The 12,255-nt window shown below is 44.1% G+C and overlaps 1 long non-coding RNA gene across 1 annotated transcript; it reads right to left on the minus strand.

The window, feature by feature from the left end:
* Positions 1 to 2,826: 2,826 nt before the first annotated feature.
* On the minus strand, positions 2,827 to 11,845 carry LOC120889450 (uncharacterized). Its single transcript, XR_013431753.1, has 2 exons — positions 11,361 to 11,845; positions 2,827 to 5,535 (listed from the first exon to the last, which is right to left on the minus strand). It is a non-coding gene; the product is annotated as an uncharacterized LOC120889450 (long non-coding RNA).
* Between the last annotated feature and the right edge of the window lie 410 nt (positions 11,846 to 12,255).

Consider the following 12,255-nt stretch of genomic DNA (forward strand, 5'->3'; position numbering starts at 1 on the left):
TAAGATGAGCATCCACTGCCATCACTCATATTCAGGAATTGAGAATATTTTAGTACAAACTGTACCCTGAGCCATATGAAAAACTATCTTTAGCAGGTTGTGTAATGAGTGTGTAACAATGACAAGGGACATTTATTCACCTTAAAAAGTGTTGTCCTGAAACACTGTCTCCTGCTACAGGGGTTGCCCTTGGCAAGAAAGTCACTTTCATTAGGGGTCACACAGGCAAGACTCCTTCAGTAGACAGCTGATAGGTAAGTATTGCAGGCCTTGGCCTTTGTGACTGTCCCTAAATAGCCCTACAGGTTGGATAAGTCTGCCCCATTCTGGGGATCATTAGTAGGAAGATGACTGGCAAGCCAGTCTAAGTCACATTCTTCAATATCAGCTTTATAGGAATAACGTTGTTATGATGTTTTATATTTTGGTCCCATATCTCAGATTTGGAGCATCAGTGTCTTTTGGGTGCTCCTTAAAGACATAAGCATTGTGAAGTAAAAACAGGAATATTTGGAGCAATAAAACAGAAAAAGTGGTCTGGGGATATAACTCAGTGGTGGAGTATTTATCTAGCATGTGAAGGCCCTGGGTTTCATCCCCAACACTGAAAAAGAAAAAGGAAGAAAGAAAGACAAAACAAATCAAGAGCTGTGGGCCCATTTTAAGATCCACCCAGAGGTTAGAGAACAAGTGCTCCTAAAGGGCAGGTGACTACCAAGAGTCTTGAGGGGAGAGACCCTGGATGTACAACCCCTATTTATCTTCCCAAACCAAGTCATTCATGTGATGGAGAAGGAGTGAATATACAGAGAGGGAGATGTGTTTTTGTCAGGAATGTCTTTCCACATTGAAGAAAATATCAGGGATAGAGATTAAGAATTCCTCAGGATTAACCAATATTGAAAAGAGTATTGTTTCTCAACTGAAGAGATTGTTATTCTACTCCTGCCTCCTTGAAATAAATCAGATTTCCAAATGATAAATTTTGTGTTTTTTAGTTCATAGAGTTGAGTAATTAGGAGCAGTATCTTAGTTTTCCAAGAGATGGATAACTGCTCAGAATGGTGTATTTATGTGCTCACCTACAGAGGGCTGCCTCATCACCAGGATCCCTAGGAAGTATTCTTGGTAATCTGTGTGCTGGTGCTATTTCCCTAAGTATAACTTTTATTTTAAAAGTTCTCTTTTTGTGTGTGTGTTCTTTTTTATTTTTAATTTTTTTGCAGGGTACTGGGGATTGAACCCCAGGGGTGCCAGCCCCTGAGACAAATCCCTAGCCCTTTTTGTATTTTGTTTAGAGACAGCGTCTTGCTAAGTTGCTTAGGGCTTTGTTAAGTTGCTGAGGCTCACTGTGAACTTGCAATCCTCCTGCCTCAGTCTCCTAAGCCACTGGAATTTAAGGTGTGCGCCATCGCACCTGGCTTTTAAAGCCAAGACAATTTTGGGCATCAGGAACATGCTTTTTTTCCACCAAATTGGGCAGAGTTCCTCAAATTGCCTTATCCCAAAGTTAGTCCCTCTAATTAGAGTGTTTTCTCAGGTGGTGGCCTGAAGTGTGAAGGGATTTATTTTTTTCCTCAGTTAAAAGAAAGATGACAAAGAGCCAAGAAGAAACACTTTCAATTTGATGCAATGGTCTGCACTGCTGGTTGCCCTAGTAACCTGATATCATCCTGGTGACCCTGAGGACTTTTTACTGGTGATAGGAGCTAGGCCCCTCCTTAAGGACTTTGGACTCCTCTGAGGGTGTGGACAGAGTTCTTCCCATTGACTGTATCTGAACCTAGTTCCTCTAAATAGTATACTTTCTCATGTGCTAGCCTAAAGAGTGAGGTATCTTGCTTTTAGTGAAATATAAGGGGACAAAAAATGGGCCTCTGGAGAAACATTTCTGGTGGGAAAGACCACAGATGTCATAGAAAACTGATGTAATTATGGTAGCCATGGCAACTGTGACGCCATTCTTAAGGAGAAAGAGTTGGTCTGGTGAGCATCCAGCCTCCAAGTATTTGAACTAAGTGAGGGTGTGTGTGTCCCCTGGTGGGGGCTACCATACCTGGGGTGTGGGGAGAATGGGACACAAGACCCTAGTTGTCTCATTCCTGCTCTCAGACCTGCTGCCCCACTGACTCGAGAGGGAGAGAGATGTGGAAACTTTCCTGACTCAAGGCAGCATGCCATTATTGAGGGACCATAAATGCCTACATGAATGCAGGCCACTTATTCCTTTTCAAAATTTTTTGTTAGTGGAAGAAAGATGAGTAAAAGTGAAAGAATAGGCTCTGGTGTGAAGCCCATTTTACCTTCTCACTGCTGTGATTCTTACCTAGGTGTACCAGTGCCATTAGTCACTGAGGCAGTGCCTAGCATTGTGCAGGCACATCATTAGGCTGATGAGGCACAGTGATTTCTGGGTTCTGTTTCTCTCTGTGAAGCTCCTACTTGGGTTTGTATTAAGTGTGTGAAGGAGGGGGTTTCTGAAGATCTGAGTGGTGATGGCTGCTGAAGCTTTTCCTCATCTAAAGGGAGCAGTGCTCAGGAGAACCCAACACTTCCATCCCTGGTAGGATATGAGTGAGTCCTGGTTTAAGTGAGCTCATAGATCATTCATAACCTTGTAGTAGAATAGTATCTACCAGGTTGACAAAATCACCTAAAGTAGAACATCCCTTTTGACACTGTCAAGGGAAAAGGAAATGGAGTTTTATCCCATTGGCTTCTTATGTGCTTGGTTGTGGCCTTTTAGGCTCATCTCAGAGATGGCTTCTTAGTCTGACAGCAGTGAGTCCTGCATCTTGAGGTAAGAACCTAATATTGAACATGTAATTTAAATAAATTTCATATATTTTTATTGTATTGTTACAAAAATACAGAAAATTATGCAACTGGAAAAAGACAAGCAGCATTTGGAGTTGCAGAAGAGCAAGGTTTATTCAGCAGTGGTGCAGACTCGGTGGAGGCTTCTTCTAAAGCTGAGCACAGCCCTTTGTTCTCAGTGTCTTTTACACAGAACAGACTTCCAGTTTTAAGACTTTCTTGTGGAAGTAGACTTGATCCTTTTTCTTTCTTTTCTGGCAACTCTGGTTCTTGCCACAGCTGCTAAGCAAGCATGATTACAGAAGCTGAAACTATCAGGATGCAGTTATTAACAGAGAAAGAAACATCTTAAGTAGTTGCTGCCTCATTTCCCCCCTCTTGATACTCAGGATGCATCTGCAGACTTCATGAGCATCTTTTTTTTTTTTTTTTTCATGTGATGGGATCCTCTCATAATAGATGAGAGGCTGTCTGTTTTTAACTTTCACTGTCTCTATAAAACCTCTTATACCACCGATTAGGAGGGGTAGGAGGCAATGAATATGCAGGCACCCAATAAATATGGCCATCATCACATAACTATGATCATCAATCATTGTCTTAATTCCACCTATCCAAGAGGACCATCTTCTGAAGAGGCCGAGTCTCATCCTTTCCAAGTCTGTACAGGCACATGGGCAATTTTTACCATATGATCTGTGATCTCTTTTATAATTTTACCTGGCCATCTATTTGTAAGCAGCAGTTCTCAAGTTGAATTTTTCACAGACTCCTCCATCAGAGGCAAGTACATACTCTAAGGCTAAACAAAGGGTTCTGGTAAAGGGCATTCCACATCTAAGTTTGGTTTTGAGCCAATATATTGAGGGCCTCTGCGGATTCATTTGGTAAAGTGCCTGTTATCTTATAATGCAGTTTATCATATAGATAGGGTACAGTATTCCCAAGACCCATCTTCTGCCCAAGGGGCAGGTCCATAGTACTGAATACTACATTCTGGGGGCCACTTATCATCCTTCCAATCACCAATCTGCAAGTCCCTTTGGTTTTTCTTGGTGCCCTGTGTTTTACATATCGGGATTCCCAATTGTTCTTTTTTTGATAATGGGAGCAAGAAGAAACATGGTCGTATTGTCCCTAATACAAATGCCCTAGACAAGTTACAAGAAAGCACAGAATAGGCCATCTTTCCACATATCCAATATAATCCTTTGGAGGCTTGGCATTGGAGTCTGGCACTGACATCACCCCATGCCTGTTGGAGGTGAGAGAAATTAGGGAGGGGGTTAGGATTAGGCTCCCTGTATTTTGAGGAACCCCAGGATTGGGTTTTCAGAGTTGTCACATTATAGTACCTGTGGCCGAAACATATTAGTCTCCCAACAGGAACACTGCATTGCTTTTCTCTTTTGGCAAGGCAGTTTCTGCCTATGATGGACGTTTTGAGGAACCATATTCCATCGAGACATTGGAGGTGCCTGGTCTCATTGTAAGGCTCCAGTGGGTCTAATTCTGTAGCCTGACAATGCCATTGGTCACCCATATTTGTTCCCCCACATACATAGCAAGAAGAGACCTTTAAGGTTTGTGCAGTGGTCTCTGCTAAGGCTAAGAACGAGTTCTTAGTTTTGACAAATATTGGTGGTAGGGTGTTTCCTTTCTCATAAAATGAATGAGTGATCTGGTGAGAGGCAGTTTGGAGTGTGACTGTAACCCTTTGGAAGTATAACAGAATTCCAGGGTCAGTACCCCACCCATGTATGCGTATGCCAATCATAAAGCCCTCCTTCCATCTGGGTTCATTTGTGTTATAAATGGTGAAGTTAACTGGGTTACAGGTTTTAGTTGTGCAGTCAGGAGGAGCTGTGCCCTTTTGAAGGATGGCTACTTTGTCTCCTTTATCCCATGTAGTCCAGGACTCACATCCCCAATAGGGACAATAGAATTCATCCATAGCCCTGCATCTGGCCCAGAAGGATATGTGTTGCTCACACATATATTTATGTTGAAACCTGTATGATCGTTCCCATGATAGGCTTCCACAGGGAGTTGCCCCTTCCTGCAACCAAGATCCATCCATAGCTTCACAGGCATCAAAGAGAACTGACACTGGTAACTTTGGGTTGGTGATTAGCGTTCGAGTGATTAGAGTCCCTTTCATGTAACGGCGCCGCATCTCTAACCACTCCTCATTTGGTGAGTATTGTGGGTCAAAGCATGTATATTGGTCCCCATGTTTACAAATGGAATAAATAGTTCCATTGTGAATACAACCCTCCTGAATTTCTCCTGGGCAGGAGAAATGGGTGGAATAGAGGAAGGTCCATGCAACTCCCTGGTGGGATAGAGTTACTTGGATACATGGGTCACATGAGGAGGGGGAATCTGGCAGGACTGTGGGGGACCAGATGAATAACAGCAAGCAATAGCAATAAGCATACATGCTGAGAAAAGGAAAGCAGTATATAACAGTAAGGAAATATTTGTAGAGAAAAAAATCAGTTTGTGTATTCACCAGGTGATTGACACCTCAGGCTTCAGCCGTGCGTTGACTGACCAGCTTCCGGTGTGGCCAGAGCAGGGCCTTGGGATCGTTGTCTCCTCCTTTGTAGTGTCAGGTGCAGGGGTCTCTCTGGATAAGGACTGTCCTCGAGCTCGTCTGATCCTCAATTGGGCCAGCAGGTTTGACTCTGGAGTGGTGGATCCAGGCTTCTACTCCTGTTACGTTGAGAGCAATAGAAATGGTTAAGATTACAGTGTAGGGCCCCTTCCACGTTGTTTTTAAGGGTCCCTTTTTCAGTCTTGTATCTATACCTGGTCCCCAGTTCTGCAGGGGTGAACAGCTATACTCAAGGATATGGGTATTCTATCTGTGACCTACTTGTATATGTGAGAAATGGGGAGCCCCATCCTTGTAGATGCTTATGTAAATCTAAGTCTCCCAATTCTCTTATGTCTCACCTTAAGCTGATGAGCAGGGGCGGTTGCCCATATAGGATTTGAAATGATGAAAATCCTATACTTGCCAGGGGTGAACATGTCAGTTTTAAGAGGGCCTTGGGTAACATGTCTATCCAGGACAGGCCAGTTTGTTGACATAGTTTAGCTAAAGTTATCCTGAGGGTTCAGGTCACATAGTTTCCAATGAATTTTAAAGCCCTTGCCATCTGCTGTAGAGTCTCAGCCACAAACACTGGTCCATGTTTGACCCTATGGTTAGTGGCATCCTGTATCTGGAAATAATGTTCCTCAGGAGAGACTTAGTGACCTCCCTTGCCTTTTCCATTTGTGTTAGAAAACCTTCCATCGACCCTGAGAAGGTGCAGACAGAAGCTAATAAATATTTATATCCTGGGCTTGGGGTGACTTCAGTGAAATCCACTTTCATATATTCAAATGGGGACAGTCCACAAGGCTGTGTTCCTGGTGGATTTCTGGGTCCCTGGGGAGTGTTTTTTTTGTCAGCAGGTCATGGGTCTCTGGGAGACAGAGGAGCGGAGTGTTGGGAGCTGAGCCATGAGGTAGTACCGGCCTCATAAGGATTCCATGGCAGTTGTCCTCATGTGGGATAGTTCATGTTGTTGGTGGAGCAGACTGGAAGCTCATTGTTCTGGAATATCAACTCAGTGGTCTCTTGTGAGCCCACAGCCTGTCTTGGCCTTATTCCCCCCTTCCTTTTTTATCCATTCCTTTTCCATGGGAGAGTACCTGGGTATAGGCAGCATTTCTGGAGAAAGCAAGATTTGGGTATTTCCTGCAGCAGCTCCTAGGCAGCCTGTTGGGTGGCAGCATCAGTGTGGTGGTTCTGTCTTACCTCTGGGTCATCTCTCTTTTGGTGGCCCTTGCAGTAGACTACTGCCACCTCCTTTGGCCCCCATACCAATTCCAGAAGTTTTAAAATTTTAGCTTGGGGTTTGATTCCTTTCCCTTCTGCAATGAGAGCCCTCTTTCCTTGTATCTAGCTCTGTGGGCATTTAGAGTAGCACAGGCATACTGCAAGACAGTGTAGGTGCTGACCTGCTGGTTTTGGCTGAGTTCCAATGCCTTAATTAACACCCTCAATTCCATTCTTAGAGCTGACCACCCTTGAGGATGTGCTTCTGCCTATACTATCTTAGGGTCAGACAGCACAGCATACCCAGCCATCATCTTTCCATCTTCCATAGAACTACTTCCATCAGTATATAGGATCCAGTCTGGGCTCTGGAGCAGTCTATCAGTCGAGTGTGATCTGCTGGAAAATATTTCATCCAGGACTTTTACACAGTCATGTTCAGGGAGCCCTGCTTTTTCCAGAAGATGACACCTGGGTTTGGGCTTCGAACAGTTTCCATTTTCACACATGGATTCTCACATAGCAACAGTTGATATTGAGTCATTTGTGCATTTGTGAGCCAATGGTGACCTCTGTGGTTCCTCAGGCTTATAAGTGCATGTGGGCCTTTGAGATTGAGCTTTTGTCCCAGTGTCAGCTTCCCTTATGAGCAAAGTAGTGGCTGCAGTGTTCTGAGGCATGGTGACTGGCTGTAGGTGACTGAGGCAGTACTTTTAGATAAACATGCCACTGGCCTTTGCCAAGGTCCAAATTTTGGGGTTAGGAACTCCTAGTACCCTTCGGGTTTTAATGAACAAAGTGCTTGAACTCTCTGGTTATATTAGCATGTCCTAGGCCTGGGAACTCAGAGAGTTTGGCTTTATTGTCTGAAGGGCCACCTCCTAGTTTGGTCCCCACTCAAGGGGGCCTCTGGTTGTAAATCATTTATAATGGGAACATGATGTTTGGCTAGGCCTGGGGGACTCCCCTCAGCCCACACTAGTGGGTACTCAATTTCTAATTTAGTAGGAATGATTCTATCCTGCAGAGGGAGTATAGACAACATTGTCTTTCTCTGCTCATAGCAAGAGTCATAATTAAAGGGGAGGGTGGTCTTTCTAATTCTAACTCAGCTGATCCATCAGCAGAGAAGGAAATTTGGGTCCCCTTTTTGGCAAACAGCCCTCTCCCATCAAGGGGAGAGGAGAGGCTAGTTGGGTAGGTAAAGAGATTCATGCACCACTTCATGGCCTCCTAACTGGCATCACCAGGGGCCACAGAAGGGCCTACATGTCTGAGCACCTGTGGCCCTGAAGATTGTGGATTCCTCCCCTGGGAAGGGGGATACATATTGGATGATCATGATTTTTTACAGCCAGTGTCTACCATGAAGTCCATTGGTTGCCCATATTCTAATCCTTCCTTCCGTCCTTCCTTCTCTCTCTCTCTCTTTCTTTCTTCCTTTCTTTTTCTTTATTTCTTTCCCTCCCTCTCTCCCACATCTCTTTCTTTCTTTCCCTCCCTTCCTCCCTCCCTCCCTCCCTCCCCATCTCTCTCTCTCTCTCTCTCTCTCTCTCTCTCTCTCTTTCTTAGTTACATGACAACAGAATGCATTTCAATTTATCATACACAAATGGAGCACTACATTTCAATTATCTGGTTGAACATGGTGTAAGAGATGCACCATTCCTGCAGTCATACATGTACTTAGGGTAATGGTGTCCATCTCATTCCACCATCTTTTCCCTACTCTAATTCTGACCACAGGCTCTCAGGGGACTAATTGGAGAGAGTCAGTTTTCCCCTAGTTGGATTCTGTCCCAGCTAGGCTGATCAGATTTTTGCTGGATTTTTCGGGTTGATAATGGCCTGGTGGTTCAGTCGTTTTAGTCCTTCTCTTTGGGTGGTTAGGGCAATCATTTCTCCCTTTTACATGCAACATAAATATTGATTGCATCCAAAGGGGTTTCTCTTTTCTGTTGTGGGACCCCTTGACTTATGGGGTGGTCTTCCTGGGTTACAGGTCTTGACAGGGCAGCTACTAGAAGCACAGCTTTCTATTTCATCCATTTTTTTTTAACATCTTGGCAAGCTACTTGGTTGCAATTGAGAAAAAAACAAATTAGCTACTTTTAGTAGCTCTGTGGCATTTTTACCTGAAACCCCTCTAACTTTTGTAATTTCTTCTGGATGTCTGACTGAGCTTGCCCCACATAGGCTGCATTCACCATTCATGGGTTCTCAGGGGCCTCAGGGTCAAAGAGGGTACAAACCCTAAAGGCCTCAAGTAGTCTCTCATAATAGTCAGCCGGACTTTGATCTGGTTTCTGTAACACCTCAGTGGTCTTGGCTATGGTAGTAGGTTTCTTAGCTTCAGCTTTTATTCCCTGCAAGAGGGCTTGCTGATAACTTTCTATCTGGCTTCTTCCTCGCTCTATGTTGAGGTCCCACTGAGGCTCCTCCTCGAGGAAGGCTCCTCATGCTCAGCTCTCTACATCTAGTTGTCCTCCTGGGGCTACAGTTTGGAGCCATTTTAGAACCTCAGCTACCATTGATAAACCCAGCCTAATTCCCTCTTAAGATTGGGAGCCATCTTGCCACAACGGCATGAAAAACTAATTTTGGCTTTACTATAAATTACAGTGATTTCTAAACTTGCTTCGAATGCCTGCCCATACCTTGAACTCACTCATGCCCGGCTTTCCCTGACCAGATAACAACCCTCTCTGAAACTTTAGTGGCCCTCATAAATTTGGCTTTCCCTGGCCAGATAAGGACCTTTTCTGAAACTCTAATGGTGCCTCATAAATCCCATGCTGAGATCGACTACCTGCCTTTGTGTTATGCTTGTCAAAATTTTGTTATCTGTAAGTTCTCAAACCCCCTTTTGTGTAACGTTCTGGGCTATAAAGCTGCACTCCTAAAGAGCTGTGGGCTGTCTTCTGTTCCTGTGGTTTTGGGAGAGGCAGCCTGGCTGGTCGAAATTATAGCTTGCTTTAATTTGATTTCAATTGGAGTTGGTGGTTTTTTCTTTGTGTCACTGGTCTAACACCATTTGTTGTTGTTCCTCGTTGTTGAACAAGGTGAGGAGGAGCTGCTGACAGTCCACCTAAGTAGGGCAGTGAGTTTGGAGAATATATTCCAAGAGATCAGTCAGCACTTGGGGCTTTTCAGAGTATGAGGGGGTGTGATGTCCCCAGTCAAGGTGATCAGTTGAGGAAAAAGGCTGGTAGTAATAAACAGGTCCTGCTCCCTGTAGGGTTCCATCACTAGCAATGTACTGTGGGCCTCTGGCCCTTCATAAGGGCATTTGAAGTTCTGATGCCACAGCTCCGTGTGCCAATTAGAGGTGCCTACTCAGTGGTTCTAATTGGAACCTGGTTGTGGGGGCACAATGGCCTCAGGAGCATTAGTAGAGGTGAAACAGAAGGAGGTGGGCTGTCTGGCAACCATGGACTTCCTCCTTCTGGTGGGGGATCCATTGACACATAGGGTGGTGGGGAAAGGAGTGGATCTTCAGATTCCCCTTGGACAATGGTGGCTCTCTCTCTTGGTGTGTAGTCTTTTTGCCTGATTGAGCTACTAGGACCTTGCACCATCCCTGACCTATAATGCAGAACCAAACCCAAGTCTGCCTCAGCTCCAACCACTGATCTATATACAGAAACTGACCCTGATGGCCAGGGTCTCCTGTTACTACTTTATGTACTGTTTGAACAGTGGCCACATCTAAGGTTCCATCTGAAGGTCACCCAACCCCAAAAGAGGGCCACTGTAGAACACCAAAAGTATCATTTCCAAAGCTCAGTTTTACGCCATAATCTCCAGAGAAAACTTTCTTAAAGTTTTTAACCATACATTTTAAGACAGTGTGTTTTAGTTATGAGGCTGAGCTACCTGTTGTATGAAAGTTCCCATCCTAAGACAGCGTTTTACAAGTAGAGGGGAAAACACAACTTCATCTGCCTGGCCACTCTATTCACAGAGATTTAGGTGTCTCATAGCATCAATGGAGGTTAGTATAATCCTCTGACCCAGATCAACACCATAAGGTGGGACTTTTTTGCGGGGGGAGTACTGGAGATTGAACTCAGGAGCACTAGACCAGTGAGGCACATCCCCAGCCCTTGTATTTTATTTAGAGACAGGGTCTCACTGATTTGCTTAGCATGTCACTTTTTGCCAAGGCTAGCATTGAACTTGTGATCCTCCTGCCTCAGCTTCCCCAGCCTCTGGGATAACAGATGTGCACCAATACACCCAACTATAGGAGGGACTTTTTTAATTTTATTTTTTTAGCTTTTTGGGTGGACACAATATCTTTATTTTATTTTTATGTGGTGCTGAGGATCTAACCCAGCCTCACGCATGCCAGGAGAGTGCGCTACTACTTGAGCCATATCCCCAGCCCCTAGGAGGGAATTTTGATACCCAAGGGGTTGACTCTGCTTTAAGCTTCATGAAGTCACCACAGAATCACGGGTTAGGACTCATTTAGACTCCATGGTCCTAAGACAGTGGAGCACAGACTCTCATTCATTCCAATCAAGTGCATGCATACACACGCGCACACACATACACACAAACTGAATTGACAGACAGACGTCCTGAAGATGCAGACCCTTCCCTGTGTGACAACACAATAGTCACTGGTCTCTGGGAAGTGATCAGTTTCCCCTTCCACCATAGGGCAGGACCTGACTCAGGCAGATGCCCCAGGGGGACTCACCAGTCTGATGTCCTGTTCTGAAATCTGCTTTGGTTCTCCTTCTGAGTCTGTTGGGGAAGAAGTAAGAGCCAGGGCCAGAACACCTTCAGTCAGAGTCGGGATCCAACAATCATCCAGGTGGAACCTATCTGGCTGTCACCAGGCTGGTGGCCATGGCTTTTTCTAGTTCTCCAACAATGCTGGCACAAAGTGCCAGCTCAGTTGTCCGTTTTCCCAGCCAATGCACCAAAATGTGTTAGGCAAAAATATAGAAAATTATGCCACTGGAAAGAGACAAGCAGCCCTTAGTGATGCAGGAGAGCAAGGTGTGTTCAGCACCAGTGTGGGCTAAGCAGAGTCTTCTTCAAAAGCTGAGCACAACCCTTTGTTCTCAGTATCTTTTATACAGGATAGACTTCCGGATTTTAAGACTTTCTTATGTAAGTAGCCTTGTTCTCTTTTCTCTCTTATCATGTAGGTCTTGTTGCTGCCACAGCTGCTAAGCAAGCATGATTACCCAGCAGAAACTAGCAGGTTGCAATTATTAACAGAGGTGAAAAGGAAAAAGAAACATCTTAGGAAGGAGTTCCTCCTTTAGCATGAATAGAAAACAGTGATTCCTATCAAAATTTTTAGATGTGTTGAAATATGCAGTTGTATATTATTATATTGTATATATATTATTGCATATTGTAGAAGGCATTATGAAATTGTATTATGGAATCTTCCTTGGTAGCCAACTTTTATTTGTTTTGTAGAAACCAACAATTATCCAAGGATTGGTTTGTCATTAATTTTTTATTATTTTCAAAAATATTGATTGTGCTAGAATTTATTCTATTGTTTTTCAGAGACATGTTCTTTAAAATAACCAGATATACTGAAATATCAATACAATTATTTTACCATGTCATAA

This window comes from Ictidomys tridecemlineatus, chromosome X (genome assembly GCF_052094955.1).
Source record: "Ictidomys tridecemlineatus isolate mIctTri1 chromosome X, mIctTri1.hap1, whole genome shotgun sequence".
Classification (NCBI taxonomy): Eukaryota; Metazoa; Chordata; class Mammalia; order Rodentia; family Sciuridae; genus Ictidomys; species Ictidomys tridecemlineatus.